Source organism: Serinus canaria, chromosome 4 (genome assembly GCF_022539315.1).
Source record: "Serinus canaria isolate serCan28SL12 chromosome 4, serCan2020, whole genome shotgun sequence".
Lineage (NCBI taxonomy): Eukaryota > Metazoa > Chordata > Aves > Passeriformes > Fringillidae > Serinus > Serinus canaria.
This window is the reverse complement of record NC_066317.1, coordinates 28,837,023-28,859,392: the sequence shown is the minus strand read 5'-3', so window position 1 is coordinate 28,859,392 and position 22,370 is coordinate 28,837,023. Positions and strand designations below refer to the sequence as shown.

The 22,370-nt window shown below is 39.8% G+C and overlaps 1 protein-coding gene across 16 annotated transcripts in view; it reads right to left on the bottom strand.

The window, feature by feature from the left end:
* TRIM2 (tripartite motif containing 2) overlaps window positions 1–22,370 on the bottom strand; it is a 125,671-nt gene that overhangs the window by 44,396 nt on the left and 58,905 nt on the right. For 2 of the 16 annotated variants that reach the window (XM_030239301.2, XM_018926705.3), the window contains exon 1: window positions 19,830–20,363. The exons of 11 other annotated variants lie outside the window; for them this stretch is intronic. The gene's annotated coding sequence lies outside the window, so the exon portion shown is untranslated. Of the gene's footprint in view, window positions 1–2,043; window positions 2,063–4,357; window positions 4,377–7,175; window positions 7,310–19,829; window positions 20,364–22,370 lie in introns of those variants that run through there. 3 more of the 16 variants (XM_018926699.3, XM_050973616.1, XM_050973617.1) reach the window with 3 other exon arrangements.

Sequence of the window (22,370 nt, the reverse complement as noted above, 5' to 3'; positions counted from 1 at the left end):
CAGATACAGCTATTTTAGAAATTTAAAATGTTGTCCCAAGCTCTTTAAGCACGGTTTCCAGATAACACTATTCCATTCTTGAATTGATGAGTTAAGTAGTAATAATAATCATTTAGTGTGACTGAAATGTAATCTAAATTCCTGTTGAAATTACAAATTCTGCACATATCCTTTACTTTCCACGTAGTGATCATTTAGCCAGATCATTTTATGCATCAGGCAGATCCAGCCTGGTTTCCCTGGACAATATGCCCACAGGGTGAGGCATGTTGTAATCCAGTTTATAACATAAAATGAAACATCAGGCAGCGTGTGTGCATGTATCAGGGTTTGGGGTGTCTGTGCCAAAATAGTGCCCCTCTAACTCCTTTAGCATGTCCTGCAGTCAACCAAAGAGAGAGGTATGGTTCATTTTGGCTCCAATATTCAAGAGCAGGAGGCATCTGTACAGCAGGATTCACAGTTTAAAAGAAGGCTAGAGACTTCAGGCATATTTTTGGAGACACAGGTTTTTTATCTTTGGTTCGGGGAGTATTTTGGTTTTCTTTTTAAACTGTCTGGGGAATCCCTATTGCAAAGAACAAGCAAAAGATTTCACTCCCACAAAAGAAGATCCAAGGCTTTTTATTTCTGCCAGTGGAACAAGAACTTATCACAAAAATCAAGTGATAAAGTTCAGGAGTGGCACCCCCAGAACTGAAGTGGAAGACTGTCCGACAGAAGCATGCAGGCATAATTTAGTTGCTTGCTCATTTCTAACACTGCATTTACATACACTAAAACAGAATGACCAGTATCACTCAAATTACTATTTCCATTTATGGTCAGTAGTAAGGACTACATACCCCTCAGAACTGATCCCATAACATACCTCATGGCCAAAGAAGACTGCTGGAGCCACAGCTGCAGCAACTCTGATAGGGAAATACACCTCCAAATGAGAGATTCCTTCAAAGTGCTGCTCTCTTACAATTAGAAGAAGTTGCCTGCTGACAATGAGCTGATACTCCACAAATTATCCTGCTTCTTCAACAGAACAAGAATGTGCTACTGTGGCAAGGAAATTAAGACAAAAGGCATAGCATTTCCCTGAGATTTTTTTTTGTTATCTGTTGATATGTGGGTTTCTTCTCCTTAGTGAGGAGGAAATTGATTTAATCTTGCACTTTACCCCCACAGCAGTTACAACCAGTCTCATTCAAATAGGTTTATTGTATGTGTATGTCTTTTGTGCTGGGAGGTGGGGGTGGTCATTATATGCTTTGTTTTGTTTGTTGTTTTTCTGTTTTTATTTTAAAAAGAATAGGCTACTTTTCATCAGAAAATTGCTGCATTTCATTGTTGCTGTTGACTTATCTGTGTCACTGCTGACTACTGAAGAAAGTTCTGGAGAAGAAAATACATAGTACATGCCATCTTCGTAGTGCCATGGAAGAGTGATCTAGCTTCTCTTGTCATTCCCTGTAAATGTCCTGGGTTTTGAATAACTTGTTGTTTCCCCTGTTACAAACACAACCTGAATTCATATTCTTTGGGAGGCCATGATTGGTAAGCTACAAAAAAATACTCAGTTAACTTACAGGTCATAGGTAGATATTGATAATATTAAATAAGTCTTCAAGTTAAGAGTAATGGTCTGCATTGTAGCCTATACTATAAACTGACTGAATGGAGAGTAGTCTAGCTCACCCTGCTGTACAAAAGAGATTTTAAGGTCAGCAAAAAAAAAATATTGGGTTAGTTCAAGCTAAATGACCAGCCAATACAGTCCTGGCAATTAAGGCTGACTGAAAAGTAAGAGATGTGAGAGACCAGAAATCAATTACACAAAGCCAACATGCTGGAAATGAGGATTGGTTTAGGAAAACAAATATAGCATAGGAGGGGCTGTTACAGCCATCACACAGCTCCACACATCCCTAATTTGACCCTGGTGCCAGGAGAGCAAGTGGGGTGAAACAGCCAAGCTTTGTCATTGTGGAGCCATGCCCACAACCGGGAATCAAGGGGCCTAAGTCTTCCTTATGAGCCGGTGGCATTTACCTTTCACCGCTGAGGCTGTGAACCCATGCAGACCCAGGAGCTTCCAGAGAGCAAGTGCAACTTCCAGCCCTCACTCCACATCCTCCAATAGTCCAGGCTGTAGCTCACACCCTCTGAGAACACCAACAGCTTCCTCCCACTGTAGGTTTGTAGCCAGAGGGCATGTCTGCCCCAAAAGGAGCTCTGCTAGGTCCTGGTTCTTCTCCACCAGCCACAGCTGTGAGCCATGGTCACTCCCTCATCTTATGATCCAGCAGAGCAGATGCTTTTTCCCAAAGCTTGTGATCCAACACAAGGGATTTGTCATAGCCTGGGAGGCAAACAACTTGAAAGGTTTGCCTGGGATGTAATGCTGGGCTGCTGGAAACTTTCCCAGCAGCCCAGCACCCATCCTCCTATGACTTTGCCACCTTCTTTTATTTCCTTCTACCTTCTGCTTTATGCCTGGTTTAGCTTGCCAAGGCTGCGGCTTTTGCAGCACAACTGCAGCACGGCTGGGACAGCCTGGCCTGCCTGCTCAGCCAGCCTGAGCCTTTCTGGCAGGACTGCACTTCCTGCCTCTCTCCACCACTGAAGTTGCAAGTCAGACAGCACCAGACACAATTTGCTTTTCTCCCCTCTGTGTTATTCTTTCTTTTTCCCCTATTGCCATTGAGGTGGCACTGCAGTCACCAGAAACAATCTCTGTATTCTGGCATTCCTCCTGCACAGCAATGGGCTGACCCTCAGTATCACTGTGAGATGCAGATGTCATGAATGAGATTTTTTTAAAAATAGTTTTCAGCTGCTGAAGGCACAGGAATAACAGGAATAGAAGCCACTGCTACCAATTAAAGCCTTGCTTAATAGAGTTACATGTTTAATGATTTATTCTTTTTTCTTCCTCCTTTCCCCAACCTGTAATCACAGCTTACAAAAGGGTGAGCCCCTGAAACATGGGTGGACCTCTTAAGAGATCACCATACTAATGCTTTACGCTCCAGTTTGTGAAGGGAAGGTTATGGCCGGCATCTAATACCCACATTTATTCTCTCTCCTCATCCCCACAACTTGTGCCTCTGCAGTACCCCTTGTCCACCCCACTTTGGAGGTGAATATTCCTGTTTTTACCCCCAGACACCCCATCTCCCAGCTGTCCTGTCTTTGGATGGAGAGGGGACCTACTGGTGGCTGCACTGCACACACCAAGGGACAAGTCTGTCAGGTTAGAGCTTGTGTGATCACACACAGTCATCACCAACTGAGAGGTTATTTGTCTGAGGTTTTCAGGACCTCTTTTGAGTCAGGGCCTGGCACAATAAATTCCAAAATAGCTGCAACTCACTAAATTTACTGCACATGAGAGGACAATACATGAATGGGCATCCATGAATCCTCAACCAAATACCCCAAATTCTCAAAAATTAGATTTCAAAGAGAAGGGGTAGGAAATTAATGGAAAGGACACACCAAGGGAAAGAACAGGATAAAAGTATCAGGTTAAATTACAGAATCAGAATTGTAATTTAGGGCCCTTTCCATGTTTAATAAAATGTCATATTCTGAGGTGAGCTCCTAAAAAAATCTGCAGTAAGGTATGTCAAAGTAATTATTTCAGGAACGAGGTGTTACGCAGTCATAAGTAAAAGAATTTTAAATTGTATACTTGCCATCCAAAGCAGTATTGGATAGAGCATACTATTTCAATAGTATGCTCTATTGAAAAAAACTCCTACCGTGACTACTGGTACTGTTACCATCACCCTTATAAGTTGCACATTTTTGACTCTCTAGGTCTGCCTATTTTGTGAACACTGACAGGTCTCTGTTCAGCCTTTATAGGTACACAGGCTCAAATAAAACTAAACTGAACTGACAAATAATTAAAACTGCACATCAAAACACTGCTGCTTCTATAAACATCTGCAGTGAAATGCTACTTGAAATAAAAGTGCTCCATGAAGACTCCAGACTAATTACTGTTAACACTTCCAGGAGCAGGAAAACAGGCAATAGAGCAAAACCAAGAAGGCCTATCAGGAATCTATTTGGAAAGAGGTCCCTAGTCTTTTCTACATACTGTTAGATATAAGATATGCTGAAAAATGCTCTAGGCATTTTCTTTAGAGTTGCTGAGCAACAGGAAAAAAAATGCAAGCAGAAAATGCTCAATCATAGGAGGGGCTGTTACAGCCATCACACAGCTCCACACATCCCTAATTTGACCCTGGTGCCAGGAGAGCAAGTGGGGTGAAACAGCCAAGCTTTGTCATTGTGGAGCCATGCCCACAACCAGGAATCAAGGGGCCTAAGTCTTCCTTATGGAAGCATTTACCTTTCACCGCTGAGGCTGTGAACCCATGCAGACCCAGGAGCTTCCAGAGAGCAAGTGCAACTTCCAGCCCTCACTCCACATCCTCCAATAGTCCAGGCTGTAGCTCACACCCTCTGAGAACACCAACAGCTTCCTCCCACTGTAGGTTTGTAGCCAGAGGGCATGTCTGCCCCAAAAGGAGCTCTGCTAGGTCCTGGTTCTTCTCCACCAGCCACAGCTGTGAGCCATGGTCACTCCCTCATCTTATGATCCAGCAGAGCAGATGCTTTTTCCCAAAGCTTGTGATCCAACACAAGGGATTTGTCATAGCCTGGGAGGCAAACAACTTGAAAGGTTTGCCTGGGATGTAATGCTGGGCTGCTGGAAACTTTCCCAGCAGCCCAGCACCCATCCTCCTATGACTTTGCCACCTTCTTTTATTTCCTTCTACCTTCTGCTTTATGCCTGGTTTAGCTTGCCAAGGCTGCGGCTTTTGCAGCACAACTGCAGCACGGCTGGGACAGCCTGGCCTGCCTGCTCAGCCAGCCTGAGCCTTTCTGGCAGGACTGCACTTCCTGCCTCTCTCCACCACTGAAGTTGCAAGTCAGACAGCACCAGACACAATTTGCTTTTCTCCCCTCTGTGTTATTCTTTCTTTTTCCCCTATTGCCATTGAGGTGGCACTGCAGTCACCAGAAACAATCTCTGTATTCTGGCATTCCTCCTGCACAGCAATGGGCTGACCCTCAGTATCACTGTGAGATGCAGATGTCATGAATGAGATTTTTTTAAAAATAGTTTTCAGCTGCTGAAGGCACAGGAATAACAGGAATAGAAGCCACTGCTACCAATTAAAGCCTTGCTTAATAGAGTTACATGTTTAATGATTTATTCTTTTTTCTTCCTCCTTTCCCCAACCTGTAATCACAGCTTACAAAAGGGTGAGCCCCTGAAACATGGGTGGACCTCTTAAGAGATCACCATACTAATGCTTTACGCTCCAGTTTGTGAAGGGAAGGTTATGGCCGGCATCTAATACCCACATTTATTCTCTCTCCTCATCCCCACAACTTGTGCCTCTGCAGTACCCCTTGTCCACCCCACTTTGGAGGTGAATATTCCTGTTTTTACCCCCAGACACCCCATCTCCCAGCTGTCCTGTCTTTGGATGGAGAGGGGACCTACTGGTGGCTGCACTGCACACACCAAGGGACAAGTCTGTCAGGTTAGAGCTTGTGTGATCACACACAGTCATCACCAACTGAGAGGTTATTTGTCTGAGGTTTTCAGGACCTCTTTTGAGTCAGGGCCTGGCACAATAAATTCCAAAATAGCTGCAACTCACTAAATTTACTGCACATGAGAGGACAATACATGAATGGGCATCCATGAATCCTCAACCAAATACCCCAAATTCTCAAAAATTAGATTTCAAAGAGAAGGGGTAGGAAATTAATGGAAAGGACACACCAAGGGAAAGAACAGGATAAAAGTATCAGGTTAAATTACAGAATCAGAATTGTAATTTAGGGCCCTTTCCATGTTTAATAAAATGTCATATTCTGAGGTGAGCTCCTAAAAAAATCTGCAGTAAGGTATGTCAAAGTAATTATTTCAGGAACGAGGTGTTACGCAGTCATAAGTAAAAGAATTTTAAATTGTATACTTGCCATCCAAAGCAGTATTGGATAGAGCATACTATTTCAATAGTATGCTCTATTGAAAAAAACTCCTACCGTGACTACTGGTACTGTTACCATCACCCTTATAAGTTGCACATTTTTGACTCTCTAGGTCTGCCTATTTTGTGAACACTGACAGGTCTCTGTTCAGCCTTTATAGGTACACAGGCTCAAATAAAACTAAACTGAACTGACAAATAATTAAAACTGCACATCAAAACACTGCTGCTTCTATAAACATCTGCAGTGAAATGCTACTTGAAATAAAAGTGCTCCATGAAGACTCCAGACTAATTACTGTTAACACTTCCAGGAGCAGGAAAACAGGCAATAGAGCAAAACCAAGAAGGCCTATCAGGAATCTATTTGGAAAGAGGTCCCTAGTCTTTTCTACATACTGTTAGATATAAGATATGCTGAAAAATGCTCTAGGCATTTTCTTTAGAGTTGCTGAGCAACAGGAAAAAAAATGCAAGCAGAAAATGCTCAATGCTTTTGGTACTGAGCTGTATAGTGAAAATTGTAGAGACCATCCCCTCCACTCCCTCCCAAAACTGGATCTGCCCCACGCTGCATGTCCACTGCAGCTCTCATTTTAGGGGAGAAAACACACTTCAGGTGCTGGAGTTTAGTCACATATTCTCTGATGACCACCAAAAAGTTACTCTGTGGTTTCCAATAATTCAGTAGGATTTTGGTGAACTAGCATTAAGTTCAAATCAGCAAGGGAGAAGGCTGCACTCAGCAATCATTACCAGCCATGTAACCTCTTCACAAAATTAAGAGACTGCCAACTGTTTAGAATATTATTCTTGCAGCCTTCAAAACTCCCACTTCCCGTCAAATATAACACATGAAACATAACCTAGGAGGTAAAGAAACCCGAACCACCTTAGATGTCTTACAGCAAGAAACAGAAGATAGAATCTAAGTATTAAAAATAGCAAAAATGGAGGCAGAAAAGGAAGGAATTATCTTCTTAGCTCAAAACCAAATATTGGGATAAGGACTAAGAAGGAGGGAGAAAAAAGAGCCCCTCTCCAGCATGTGAGCAGCCTGAAATCGGGTTCACATCCTCTGTAACATTTATTTTGTTTAAATACAAAATATTGGCTGCTGCACCTCCATATTTACCTTAGCCGTTGAACAGTACCCACCTCATTTTCTTGTCCACAGCCCAGCAGCGATGTTAATTTCTATATCTGCCAAGTCTTCTTCTGAACCAAAATATCTTTCAAAAACAGAGCAATAAGTCTAAACATATATATCGTCCTTGGGTTCAGAGAAAATCTTGCTCAAGCGTTAAGTGGCAGACAGAAGTTTAACCAGGCAGGCTCTTTATGTTGGCAAAAGTGCAATGCTGAGCTTTCACAGCAAGTAGGTAAACACATAGCTATGTGCAGCAGGTAGTCTGGCAGCACCAGCAGTAGTGAGAAACAATGTCAGGACAACCTTGGCAAAAGGAGCTCTGTGGGTTTTAACAATGGTTGTGGGCACAGGAGCTGAACAGACCAAACAACCACAGCAAAAAGCCATCTACAGCTCTCAGTGGGAGCTCAAAGTGCTCAGAGCTTGAGCATGCCAGCTGTAACGCTATGTCCTCCACCTCCACACTCACAGGAACACTCTATTTGACTTTCCAGCAGTCAGTTCCAGCAGTTCAAAAGCTGGAAACACCCAATGGCTGAACTTCTCCCAGTAAACATGGAGAAGTCCTTCCAGTCCTCAGCAAGGGCACTCATTTGCTGATTGCCTGCCAGCGCTCCTATTTAAAGAACTATTGTTATTGGAAATAGCTGAAACCTTTCTACAGCAGGGATTAAGTGCTCCCTGCACCTTGTGCCTTGCCTGCAGGAATGCATCAATTCCCAGCATGTGCTTCCACAGCAGAGTTTTACCACAGCCACAGTAACAGTGTTATCTGCCTGCAAAGTCAATCAAACCCCTGAGTGGGCAGGATCCCCAGACAGTCCTACCAAGCGGCCATTCTGGCTCAGCCCAGGTTTTCCCCAAGCCTTCTCCCCGAGGTATAAGGTTTTATACATGACACAAAGCTCTCTACCTTTACCCTTCATCTCCAAAAACAACTCTCCTAAGCTTCCTCTTAGACATCTCTTGCATGTTCAGGCCAGATGCCAAAGACTCTTATGGGGCATTTCCAGGATGCTCATAAGCAAATGCTCAGCTCTGATGCAGGTTAAATTTCTGCAAAAATTACATTCTCAGGAGACCTTGTATATACACTCCTGCACGAATGTCAGTCTTTTCAACTGGCATCACAACTTAGCAAGCAACAGCTAATGAAAGAGGAATAAAGAAGAACCACTCATATGCACAATTTTAAGACCCTCCCAAGCTGAACTGGGATATACAGACATTCATTTCTATGTGAAAACACATCCATTTTACACTACACTGGAAAATCAGTACATTTTTGTGTACATGAAAAGCAAATTAGGAGACAGTATCAGAAACTATAATATAATGACCATGTGAATGCATCTGTCTGTTTAAACAAAAAAAGGCACTTGGAAAAAAATCTGGCATCAGGAGAGATAAGAACAATATTGTCTTAAATCAACCACATTATCACTTGGATAGTGATAGCACCTGGAGATCTCTTTCAAGTACCAGAATCCTGCTGTGATAGGCACCTGCCACCCAGCATACAAGCTCCCTTGCAAACACAGGTAGCCTGTATCTTAAGGCCAGACACAGTCAGACTGTTGCTATGGAACTGTATCTGTGGCACTAACTGTGAAGTAGGTTTGCATAGCCAGCCATCAATTTAGATAAGGACTATCTTTGTAAAGAAAGAGGTGCAAGACAGTAGCTCATATAGTATGAAAGTCTTGCAGTCAGGAATAGGAGCAGATCTTAACATCCTCTTTCCTTTGCAAACTCTATGAGTGGATATAAGAACTGCCTGAGATTTTAGAAATAGTCCTAGTGATAACTGTGACAAGATGCACCATGTTGTTACTGGAAAAGATTATACACCTAAGCAATAAAATCCATGAGAGGTGTATGCAGAGCAACCAGATGTAAGCACTGATGTTACAAGCAATTGAGAAATCCTAGCAGAAAACAAACAGGACATGAAGACAGCCCTGTCTCAGGTACATAACTTCTCTAACCCAGATTCCACGGTGAGTGGCTCTTAGGATGTATTTCAAATAACTTAAATGCTTTTGGAAGGTTGATGAAACAGCAGTCATTAGATTTTTAAGTCAAGTGGAGTCCACTTAAATTAAATTTTATTCACAATGTATTGTTTTTTCACTATCTGTATCTATTGCTTCTTACTACTCCTTTTTACAGGCCACAGAGGAGAAGCCTCTTTCGCAGATGCCAGTAATGTGCTGGATAATTCTTCATCCTGTGAGCTGTGAAACCCATTGTCCAGGGTGCTACAGTTGTTAATATTTTACAGGCATTCCAGGAGACTGGGACAAATTCCTGGTGAATAAATTTATTAAAGACACCACCTCTACCAGGAGCAGAACTGGAAGCACAAATCATTGAATACAGGAGATAATTTTGAAGAATACCATGAAATCTCTGATCCATTCTCGTGCTCTTCTGTAGGCATCTACTGCCAGCAACCATGCAAATTATAAGGCTGGGCTAGATTTACTTCTGATTTGACCCAGACAAACCTTCAAATTACTCAGAGCAGACATCACAGGAGCCGTCATAGTAGCCACTCCCTTTTGGCATAGTTAATAGCCATGAATGGCTTTACAGGGCTGCTTCTATCCCTTTGCAAAGCTGGGCCATTTAGGGATGTCAGGTGAAATGAATCCCTCAGACATCTGCCATATTACACCACTGTGGCATGAGGAATGCCACTCAGGGCCTTTAGCAGGTAGACCCATTTCAGGTCATGCAAACAAGACTCCCAACAATGGTGAATGACTAAGCATCACCCCAAGCAGAGAACCTTTTATAGTGAATACAATACCAACCTAGCATTTCTTTTCCCTCTTCCTCTTACCTTTTCAATTTTACTTCATCCTTAAAAAAAAAAAAAAAAGGGACTTCCAGTGATATTTCCTTTTTCTGGTTTCTCTGCATAGGTAGTCTGTATTATTAATGTACTAAGCAATGTCATAGAGTCTGGGGAAACAATGCCTTGACCATGGTCCTGGTTCTTCTCATTTAAAGGCTGCCCACCTCCATCATCAGAGGTCCCTTCAGATGGTGCACATCTTCAGAGCAGGCTGTTCAGAGGATAAAGGCCACCATTCAGGAGCACAGATAAAAGCCCATCCCAAAAGTTAAATATGGGAAGAAATCTTCCTGCTTTTACAAATTCAAGACTGTGTAACTGTGTAATATGTCAGCTTCAGATAAGACAAAAATTTTAAATGTTTTTGCATGGTCTAATCTGATCTGGTTTTTACTAAGTTTTATAGGATGGAATAGTAAAATCTAATAAGAATGAGGAAACTAAGGGATGAGGGGATTCTCTGCCTATACAGAACATATAGTGCAATTCTAATAGAACATTCCTCCAGTACTTAATGTCTTCCTTTTCTGTGTAATAAATGGCTGTACTTATCTCCACTAAGAGATTTTTAAGTAAAGGATTTCTTTTGTAAATTAATGAAAAATTATTTGACTTTAATTAGAACTTAAGTATCTCAGAACATGACTGTATTTTACAATCAAAATATATTTCCAGCTGTTTTAGATGCAAGACAAAAAGTTATCACTGACAAAAAGTTATCACTGCTTATTTGATAAGCAGAATGAAATCTTCATGGTGCAACACTTAATTTTATCTTTCTAATGTTTTCTGAGCTGAGATGCACAAAGACCTGCTGGTCCCAAAACTACTCAGAGCAGACTAAGAATTATGTAATAAGAGAAGAACCAGTTCTTTGAAGAGGGTCCAGTAAAACTTAAAAGCACTTTGGAAAGACCACATATTAACCCATATAGTAGCACTGTGTCAGAGTAACACTCAGGAGAAAAAAACCGCCATCAGATGCTATGAAGTAATCTGTGGCTTTACCTGACATGTTGGCCCTACGTTTCCTACCTTCAGCACAGTGCAATTACTTGAGTTCTAGATATCAAATTAAATCAGCTTTCAAGATAAAAAACAAACAAACAAAAAAACCCCCAAACAAACCCCAAAAAACCTAGAAACAAAACAAACCAGCACCTGCAGAGGCTTATCTTGTGGGAGTTAATCCCTGAAGGTTTACATTAACACTTCCACCAATAGAGGGATTACAGGAGAGAAAGTTGTAGAAGGGAATCTCAAGAATACTGTTTCCTTACTGGAAAAGGAACAGAAAAAGCAAAACCAAATAAAGAAACTGTACAAATGCAGAGAAACATGGTAGCTTTTCCTCTTCATGAGTTTATGTATGTTGTAAATGGCTTGCTCATCAGTCCTGCATTTTCATTCCTCAGGGTCATTTTAGTTCTTGAGGAATTTTTAAGTAGAGAGATTTATAGTATTTGCAACTTACAGCTGTTCACAGAAGAACCAGGGGGCCCTGAAGACATCATTGAAACTGCTGACACCTGCTCTTTTGGAAGTCCCATTTCTCACAAAATATGCAAGTTCTCTAACAGCACAGCTCATGGACAAATATGGTTGGGGCTAAATATGGGACACTTACTGTCTCTCCAAGGACCACTACAGAGATTAATGCATTCAGAGGCATACAAAACCCATAATTGTTGGGATCTTTTCAAGAACATTTCCAAGTTCAGCACAATCTTTTGAGTGCAATCTGTTGTTTTTCTGCAAGTAATTGTTTCAAGCGTATTTTCTCAAGACTCCATGACTACTTCAGAGAGCTTTTGTTCTGCAAAAGGTGCAGGAACATTTTGCACTTTCATGTTTTCATACTATTCAGAGTTATGTAGTTCAAAATAATATGGACACTGCTCTTTCCTTGCTAAATCAACTCCTGAGCACTTCACAAAACACATTGGTAAATATCACACACCTTCACGCTCTCAAATAACCAGGTTATGCTGAGCTTTGATGTAGAAGGAGGCAGGCACAGTATAGATCATCACAGGGACTAAAGCTTTTTTTAAGCCATCAGTCCAGACATGACAAATTTCCAAATTACACATTTGCTGAAGGAGTATCCTCAGAAGTAGCATTCCAAACCCATGAAAAAAAGAAAAAAAGAAATAAAGAAATAAAGAAAAAAAAGAAAAAAATAAGCGGGATTGTCATTCTTTTTTTCCAGAACTACAAGAAAAAAAAATCAAGAACAGAAGCTCATGGAAGCACAAAACAAATAGTTTTCCATTACAAAAGAACAGAAAGTCACCCACAAATAAACTGATCATACACATGTTTAGGCAGACTAATAACACTTAAATAAATCCATACTGGATTACGAGCAAGCAAACTGCTGAACAGTCATCTCAAGCATTTAAAATCTGATCAAAAGTAATTGCATCTACTTCAATCCTTATATGTCTTTCACCAAGAGCATCCACCTTGGCATAAGGACTGAAAATCACCATCCATGTAATTAACCACTCCTGCAATGCACCCAAAACTGATAAGATTCAGATGGTTTTAAAGTGAGACACAATGAATAATACTTTTACATACAAGCAAAAGTACTGACCATAAAAAGCAGAGTTGTTTGGAGTTCTTCCAGGGGAATATTAAGAATACACCTGATTACAGTAGATTTTTAAGATATTTCTCTTCTCCTAGTGGAAGGGCATATTCTTATGGTTATTACCACCTAGATTAAATATTTAGCAACAAACCATCACAGCCATTTCAGGATGAGTCTCTTTTGATGCTTGTGTAAGCAGGGTCACCATGTAATGTTAGAAGTGCCAGAATACAAGCTGCTAACATTTTTCACATGTCTATGATTAGTCTCTTCTTAATTTAGCTGTGCCTCTTTTAACCTTACTGCAACTAGACAGTGGCCAGATGGATAGAGCCAGCCCATATCTACCTGCTACATCTACCTGCTCAGTACCTCAAGAACTATATTTCATTTGCATTTCCAATTTCTGTTCTTCCTTTCAAATGGGATTTGCCTCTGAGTTTTTGCCCTAAAGTCCAGCTAGCAAGTAGGAAGGCTGCCTAGTTGCCAGTAGACTTCTCAGCTGACTAGATCCTTGGCTGTCCCCGCACAGAACATTAGTGACATGTTACATAATTTCTTTCATGGTATGGTATTCCAGTTATAAACTGTTATCAAGCTAAATTACTGACTTCCAGCTAATATTACCTTTCAAAATAAGTGATGCCCAATCCAAATATAACCAGGCACCCCAATTATTAGAAGGAGTGACATGCAATATGTCTACAGATTGTGGACAGAAAATGTTTAGACAGTCTGTGGTAGAAAACAAAGGCAAATGCCTTTAATGTAACAATTTATACAACAAATATTTATCTATTTAAACCACTGAAATAAAACATGGTCTTGATAGAAATAAAACCATTCAGAAAGTTTGTCATGAAATGCCATTTTCATTTCTCCAAAGGTCAGCCTGAGCTCTCTTCAGTGGAAGACATTCTTTATTTCAGTTGATCAAAAACAAAAAGGAAAAAAAAAGATCTAGTGCACAAAACAGGAATTCTTCCAAATTTCATTTTTAAGTGTTTGCAACCAGGCAGCTCTTTCCTTTACAGACATGTTCATACAAATCTTACAGCATGCCAAGGGACTGCCTGCAATCCATTCATGTCACATAACAAATAGAAGAGCAAGTCAAACTCTAACAGAACGATCATGTCTTGAAAAGTAACTTATCGAAAATGGAGATATAGAGAGGTGAAGTGCATTTATGTGACTGCTAAGCCCTGTTCTTTTCCCTTCAGTATTTTAAAAACCTCTAAATAGTAATTATTTTCTTTCCTATATTGATTTCTTTCAACAAATATTGATTTTTGTTTTCAGTCTATTTTTTTTAACAGCCCATGCCATGCATTTCACATGGTTAGCTCTCCACACCTTTGTTTTTTGTTTTTTTTTTTTTACCAGGAAACATTACAGAAAACAAAAGAATAACCTGCAGTCTCTGGAGAGAGCATATAAATATTGAGAATGATAATTTTGGTTGAAGGTGTCAGCCAAGTGTAGCATTTGCTATTGCAATCTGGCAGTCACTGGATTTCTTCAATAACTGAAAAAGACAAGTTCATATATGTTACCCTGCAAAAAATGGATGGGCAGAATTTCAGGAGGAATTTTTTAGGGCTTTGGAATTAGTGGCATTTTATAATATAGAACACTGCATTGTCTGTAGAACAACTAATTAAATCTAAAGTGTTACTCCCTTATAGAATGCCACTGTGTTAAAGAACATTCTTTATAAACTGAACTTATTATTTGCAGTAATGTATGCTTGCTGCTGTGTATAAAAAAAATAGTACAAACTAGCTACACTTGTATCCTCAGACACATTTAATTCTGATGAGATAATATGCTTGCCAGCAGATCAAATCAAATGCTTTTACAAGCGGTTCAAGAATTTATCCTAACCTACTATACATTGTGCCTTTGTTTTTATAAAAATAGTTCATGTGTCTAGACACAATATTACATGTTTCTGCAAAACTATGTATGTTTAATACTTTATGCAGATGATTAAATTTCAGGTTCAGTATAGTAATGTACAACACTTTGTTCTCTGGATTAGAACACCCAGTACCTTTCCAGTTAATTTAGTTCCTCAGTTTTCCTCAAAGGAATCAGGAGCATCACTGTGTTTACATAAGCTGTCCAAATTCTAGTTTTGTTATGAATTAATGAAATTCCATTATCAGGCAAAGACAGGCCCAGCATGCTTTCATGATGGCTTCAAGCACCAATTATCTGGGATTTCCCAGTAAACAACTTGAGCTTCAAGCTAAAACCAGGACTGTCAGAGAAAGAATAGTATCATGGGCTGGGGGAATCCCCCAGCAGAATTACCATCTTTGTCCAGGCAAGGTCTAATGTTCCAAACATTGTGCATGCTGCTGGACATAGCAGAATTCAGACAGCACTTGCATGTGCCACCAGACCATGGACACTGCTTGTCCCAAATCTAGCCTCAAACACAAGATTTCATCAAATATCAATGCCATGAAAAAGATGAACTTTTAAGACACACATACCCCCACCACTCCTCCAAAGCCATAAATGTATACATACTTCTAATTTTTATTCTGTGTCTAGAAGGATGCATTCACTGTCTCCCTTTGCAAATTACATAAAGAAATCAAAAGACATGAAATATCTTGACTGAAATAATTTTTTTGCATGATTTTAATCCTTCCCTCTTCCCAGAAACCCTATAATCAAATCTAGAATTGGTTCTGTCATAAAATCCAATTAAAGTTTCCTTCTGGTCCTCAGGCAGTGTTACAGATGCTCCTTGAACCAAAGTTCTGTTTAGCCTTCTCCCTGAAGAAAGATGTAGTTATTAAAGGCCTATCAAAGCCATTTCTCATGAAAAAGGATGAATCTCAAGAACAGAAATGAACCCTCCACGAAAAAAACACAAACCTGTTCTTTATAACCATAATTGCCATTGTGGGCACTGCAGGTCCAGATCAGACATGGGAGTGTCTTCACCACTCAAGTTTGTCAAATGCTTTACTGAGATGTTTGAGGAAACCTTTGGTTTATGGTAAGCAGTTCTGGATGAGGGCCAAAGCACAGAAGCCTTATTTCATTTTGTCAGCAGCTAACAGACTGATTTCTCCCCCAAACTCTCTGGAAACAGGGAACAACCTCCTCTTTCTGCTGCCTTTGTGAGCAGGATGATGCAGTCCCAAGACCAGGTACAGCAGCTTTCCAGTACCTTCCCTCTAGAACCACGCTTTAGATATCATCTAGAAAATTATGGGACTAACTTGAAAATAAACAAGTTTATACAGATTTTAACAAAACAAACTTTTAAATATGCTTTTTGAGCCCTACAGTTTATATTTCCAAGTTTATTAAAAATATTCACATTGTCTAGAAGCTCTCATTAGTATTTCTATCAATGTCATTTGTTTTCACACAAGCAGCAATAGAAATTTTGAGGAAAAAAACTTCTGATTATTAGATCATAATAGCTGGCCATAGACTATTATCTAGATAATAAATTCCTTGCCCACAAAAACAAAAAATCTAAGGCTGGAACAGAAAGCAACTTTTCTTAAGCTACATCCTTATCTAAGAAACATTTATTTAGTTATTGTATTTTCACAACAATTTTCTCATTTGTCCCCCTGTAAATTAACATCTGCGTCGTTGCTTTGGCCTGATAAATGTTTGAGTTCAGGATGATTTTCTTGGTCTGTTTTTTGCTTTATTCTTTGTGAAACACCTGGTATATTATCAATAATTATACCCCTTGTTTTTACTTAAACCTATCAATCTGCCTGACATCAGTCTGCCTAGATTGCATTTTGAAAATACCAAAATGAACTAAGAGGAGAGTAATCAACCTACCCCACTAACCTATGGAGAGCTATGAATCAGGTAATGGCTCAAGTTACACTTCACAAAAGCACCACAGAATATGGCAACATTATTGCCAACTTCCAGCTTCAGAAAATGAACCACTGTGAAAAGTAAACTGCCTCTCCTAATTAGACCTTGGCATTGTCCTCTCAGATTTACAGAGTCATTATTTTGCTTTGAATAAACATCCCTATTTCTTTCCTAGGCGACCTCCTTGGCTCCGTTTCAATTATTTATTTTAAATATTAAAGAGCGCAGTCTCTGGAGAGAGCATATAAATATTGAGAATGATAATTTTGGTTGAAGGTGTCAGCCAAGTGTAGCATTTGCTATAGTGGATTGCAATCTGGCAGTCACTGGATTTCTTCAATAACTGAAAAAGACAAGTTCATATATGTTACCCTGCAAAAAATGGATGGGCAGAATTTCAGGAGGAATTTTTTAGGGCTTTGGAATTAGTGGCATTTTATAATATAGAACACTGCATTGTCTGTAGAACAACTAATTAAATCTAAAGTGTTACTCCCTTATAGAATGCCACTGTGTTAAAGAACATTCTTTATAAACTGAACTTATTATTTGCAGTAATGTATGCTTGCTGCTGTGTATAAAAAAAATAGTACAAACTAGCTACACTTGTATCCTCAGACACATTTAATTCTGATGAGATAATATGCTTGCCAGCAGATCAAATCAAATGCTTTTACAAGCGGTTCAAGAATTTATCCTAACCTACTATACATTGTGCCTTTGTTTTTATAAAAATAGTTCATGTGTCTAGACACAATATTACATGTTTCTGCAAAACTATGTATGTTTAATACTTTATGCAGATGATTAAATTTCAGGTTCAGTATAGTAATGTACAACACTTTGTTCTCTGGATTAGAACACCCAGTACCTTTCCAGTTAATTTAGTTCCTCAGTTTTCCTCAAAGGAATCAGGAGCATCACTGTGTTTACATAAGCTGTCCAAATTCTAGTTTTGTTATGAATTAATGAAATTCCATTATCAGGCAAAGACAGGCCCAGCATGCTTTCATGATGGCTTCAAGCACCAATTATCTGGGATTTCCCAGTAAACAACTTGAGCTTCAAGCTAAAACCAGGACTGTCAGAGAAAGAATAGTATCATGGGCTGGGGGAATCCCCCAGCAGAATTACCATCTTTGTCCAGGCAAGGTCTAATGTTCCAAACATTGTGCATGCTGCTGGACATAGCAGAATTCAGACAGCACTTGCATGTGCCACCAGACCATGGACACTGCTTGTCCCAAATCTAGCCTCAAACACAAGATTTCATCAAATATCAATGCCATGAAAAAGATGAACTTTTAAGACACACATACCCCCACCACTCCTCCAAAGCCATAAATGTATACATACTTCTAATTTTTATTCTGTGTCTAGAAGGATGCATTCACTGTCTCCCTTTGCAAATTACATAAAGAAATCAAAAGACATGAAATATCTTGACTGAAATAATTTTTTGCATGATTTTAATCCTTCCCTCTTCCCAGAAACCCTATAATCAAATCTAGAATTGGTTCTGTCATAAAATCCAATTAAAGTTTCCTTCTGGTCCTCAGGCAGTGTTACAGATGCTCCTTGAACCAAAGTTCTGTTTAGCCTTCTCCCTGAAGAAAGATGTAGTTATTAAAGGCCTATCAAAGCCATTTCTCATGAAAAAGGATGAATCTCAAGAACAGAAATGAACCCTCCACGAAAAAAACACAAACCTGTTCTTTATAACCATAATTGCCATTGTGGGCACTGCAGGTCCAGATCAGACATGGGAGTGTCTTCACCACTCAAGTTTGTCAAATGCTTTACTGAGATGTTTGAGGAAACCTTTGGTTTATGGTAAGCAGTTCTGGATGAGGGCCAAAGCACAGAAGCCTTATTTCATTTTGTCAGCAGCTAACAGACTGATTTCTCCCCCAAACTCTCTGGAAACAGGGAACAACCTCCTCTTTCTGCTGCCTTTGTGAGCAGGATGATGCAGTCCCAAGACCAGGTACAGCAGCTTTCCAGTACCTTCCCTCTAGAACCACGCTTTAGATATCATCTAGAAAATTATGGGACTAACTTGAAAATAAACAAGTTTATACAGATTTTAACAAAACAAACTTTTAAATATGCTTTTTGAGCCCTACAGTTTATATTTCCAAGTTTATTAAAAATATTCACATTGTCTAGAAGCTCTCATTAGTATTTCTATCAATGTCATTTGTTTTCACACAAGCAGCAATAGAAATTTTGAGGAAAAAAACTTCTGATTATTAGATCATAATAGCTGGCCATAGACTATTATCTAGATAATAAATTCCTTGCCCACAAAAACAAAAAATCTAAGGCTGGAACAGAAAGCAACTTTTCTTAAGCTACATCCTTATCTAAGAAACATTTATTTAGTTATTGTATTTCACAACAATTTTCTCATTTGTCCCCCTGTAAATTAACATCTGCGTCGTTGCTTTGGCCTGATAAATGTTTGAGTTCAGGATGATTTTCTTGGTCTGTTTTTTGCTTTATTCTTTGTGAAACACCTGGTATATTATCAATAATTATACCCCTTGTTTTTACTTAAACCTATCAATCTGCCTGACACAGTCTGCCTAGATTGCATTTTGAAAATACCAAAATGAACTAAGAGGAGAGTAATCAACCTACCCCACTAACCTATGGAGAGCTATGAATCAGGTAATGGCTCAAGTTACACTTCACAAAAGCACCACAGAATATGGCAACATTATTGCCAACTTCCAGCTTCAGAAAATGAACCACTGTGAAAAGTAAACTGCCTCTCCTAATTAGACCTTGGCATTGTCCTCTCAGATTTACAGAGTCATTATTTTGCTTTGAATAAACATCCCTATTTCTTTCCTAGGCGACCTCCTTGGCTCCGTTTCAATTATTTATTTTAAATATTAAAGAGCAGGAAACATTTGTTTTCCCTTGTCACATCCTGTCTTCTTTACATAGCATCACACAGTCCCCTTTGAAACGCCTGCTCTTACTGCAAGCCTGACATGCACAGTTCAATCAAAACATTTGCTATTGTCTTTTGCCAGCTACAAACAAATTTCTGCATTAACACTGAAAAGGCTTAAAGGTTTCGACAGCCATCTAAAGCCGAGCTAACACGACTGTCAAAGAAAGGCGATGTCAAACTGCTCGGCTTCTCCGCTACCAGCCTGACTTAAGAAAGAAAAAGAAAGACAACACAATTCACTCACTCACACAGCAGAGCTCCTGGCAAGAGCTCACTGGCTATAAAACCACTGCTCTCACAAAATACTCGAAAGCAGAAAGAGCATACGAACATTTAGAGATGAGTGTGAAAGGGTAACTTACATTATTTAGAAAGACAGTGGGAAAGGACTGCTGCAGTTTCTTCGTTATTTTACACTGCTCTCGGCAGAGCAGACAACCGAAAAAGTTCATCTAAAGAAATCCCTCCTTTCAATTCTCTCTGTCCCAGTTCATTTACTCTGGAGTCCCTCAGCCTGAAGAGATCCGACAGTCAAAAGTTTATCCCCTTGTATTTCCGAATGATATGGCCGACTTTCCTTGGACACATACCAATGATGCAGTAAAAATAGACAAAAGTGGGGGGGAGGGAAGAAGCAATCTAGCTTGAGACTGAATCTTCTTAACTCAATGTTTTCTGTAAAAGCTGCCTTATGTCAGAAGATGCCATTCCTACCCTAACTTGCAGAGCGCTCAGTCATCCATCTGGTTTTCATAAACTGTAAATTACAGGCAAACCAGGGAACGTACACGGTCCAGTTTTAGCAGAACTCCCCAAGCATCGGCCTTACAAGTAACCTGAGGTACAAAGGCTTTGAAAATAAACAGCTGGCCCCATGCCGGCATGGTCTCCCGTCTGCAAATGCCTGACCGCTCGCCCAGGCAGCGCCCAGCAGCCCGGAGCGCCACCCACCACTCAGGGAAGTGGCAGCCGGGTCCCCGCACTCCCCGCTGTGGAAACAAAGCGACCTTGCAGCCCTCCCCGGCTCCCAGCACAAACAGCCTCTCTGGAAAGGGGCAGGGAAATCCAGTGCGTTGGATGAAACCGTCAACAGCTGAGCAAGTCATTTACAACAAGCTGGTTTTTATAAACAGGAACACGAACGCTGATCCCCTTACATCCTCGAAATGCTTCCAGGTGGGAAGCAAATCTAAAGTGTTGCTAAGTTTGTTTTGGGGTAGGTTTTTTTGTTTGGTTTTTTGGGGGGGTCTTGTTTTAGTTTGGTGGGGTTTCTTTCCTACTGAGACAACTCAGAGCCAGTGGACAGTTGCTGAACAGGGACCTTCTCGGGTGGTTCAAGTCATTCATTACCAGAATGAACATTTTACCAAAAGCAGCAGAAGTAAAGTTTTGATATGCATCCCATGAAAGTCCATGCCTTAAAGCCCCCAAGTCACCTTCAGCCCCTATTTTCATCTATTTAAAGGTCTAGTGCCCTGATTACATTCAAGTACCAAAGGCTTAAGGAGTCGCCTATATTTTTGGATAGTTCATGGCTTTTGTGTCAGGACAGAATAAGATTCTTTTCCCAATTAAAAAAAAACAAGAAAAAAAATTATGATGGATAAAAAAAGTTTTGCCATTACTTAAAATTAAAGTTCTCTGTATGTTCTTTAAATTAGCAAGTTTTATTTAGTTTTTAGTTTTAGCAGAGGATTTTTTCAAGCTTTTCTACTGGGAATAATTTACTCTGCTTGAACAAGGAGACTCTGAACAAGGCAGCTTTCACTAAAGCATCGGTGAATCAGTATTGTGAGTCATTAACAAAATAAAACACCATTGTAAACGCTCTGACTAAAAGTCCTGAGCCTTGTCACTTGCTCAGTTTTTCATCTTGGCACAATCAGGATTGTGCTGATTGTCTCACTCATTTGTACCTGGATCCAGGACTGACACAACTGGACTGTTAAAGCCAAAAGCAGGTGAATGATTAAAAAAAAAAAATCACAAAAAACAAACAAGCAAACAACAACACCAAAACCAATACCAAACCCAAAAAACAAAGCTCTTTAATCAGCAGAAGCAAAAGAGGAAATTATGCATTAATTTTTTGTGTTTAGTTTTGCCTGTGCTGTCACAATTCCTTCCAGTAGTTGTGTAACTCATTGAATAATTTCAGTCACATCAGGTAGAGATCCCAAAGGTATTATATTCCTACAGCTTTTGTGAAAAAAAGGCAGTTGTCCAGATGAGTGAAATACAATCCAGTGATCCAATGTAAGAGGCCACACATGAACTCAGTTTTATTATTAGACACCAGGGCACCCCACAGAAACAAGAGGTCTATGAGAGCAGATTCCTACTCAGCTGCTACTTAAGTTGGACAACTTTGCCTACATTCTAGCATTTTTCCTCTCTTCTGTTCTCTTGTCATGGTAGCAAGCAGCAAAACACACAAAATTCACTGATGTCAGCTGAAGCAAATAACAGTATTTTTTGAAACAGCAATAAGCAGAGTTTGGTAATAGTTGAGTTATTGTCCCACTTAGTAATAACCAAGTGGGGTGAACTGACTACCTTATGTTGTTACTAATATTTTCCATGATACCAAAGAACTTGATTCTTGTAGAGCAGACTTACAGGTTTGGGGACAGATCTTTTCATGGGTGACAGCAGAGTAGTCCTTGTGTGGTTTTCTGGGCATGCAGGTCTCTCCCCACTGTACAAGGACAAGCTGAATTACTGTTATCTTTGAAGTAAGAACACTTCTTTTGGTGAGACATGGTAATAGAGAGAAGAATAAGTAGAAATAACCACTTTCAGTTTGTGATGCTTTTGCTGACTGAATGTTTTTTCTCCCAAATGAGCAAATTTATTAATTCACACTGATCTCTCAAGTGGTCTTCAAGATATCTGTTCTCTCA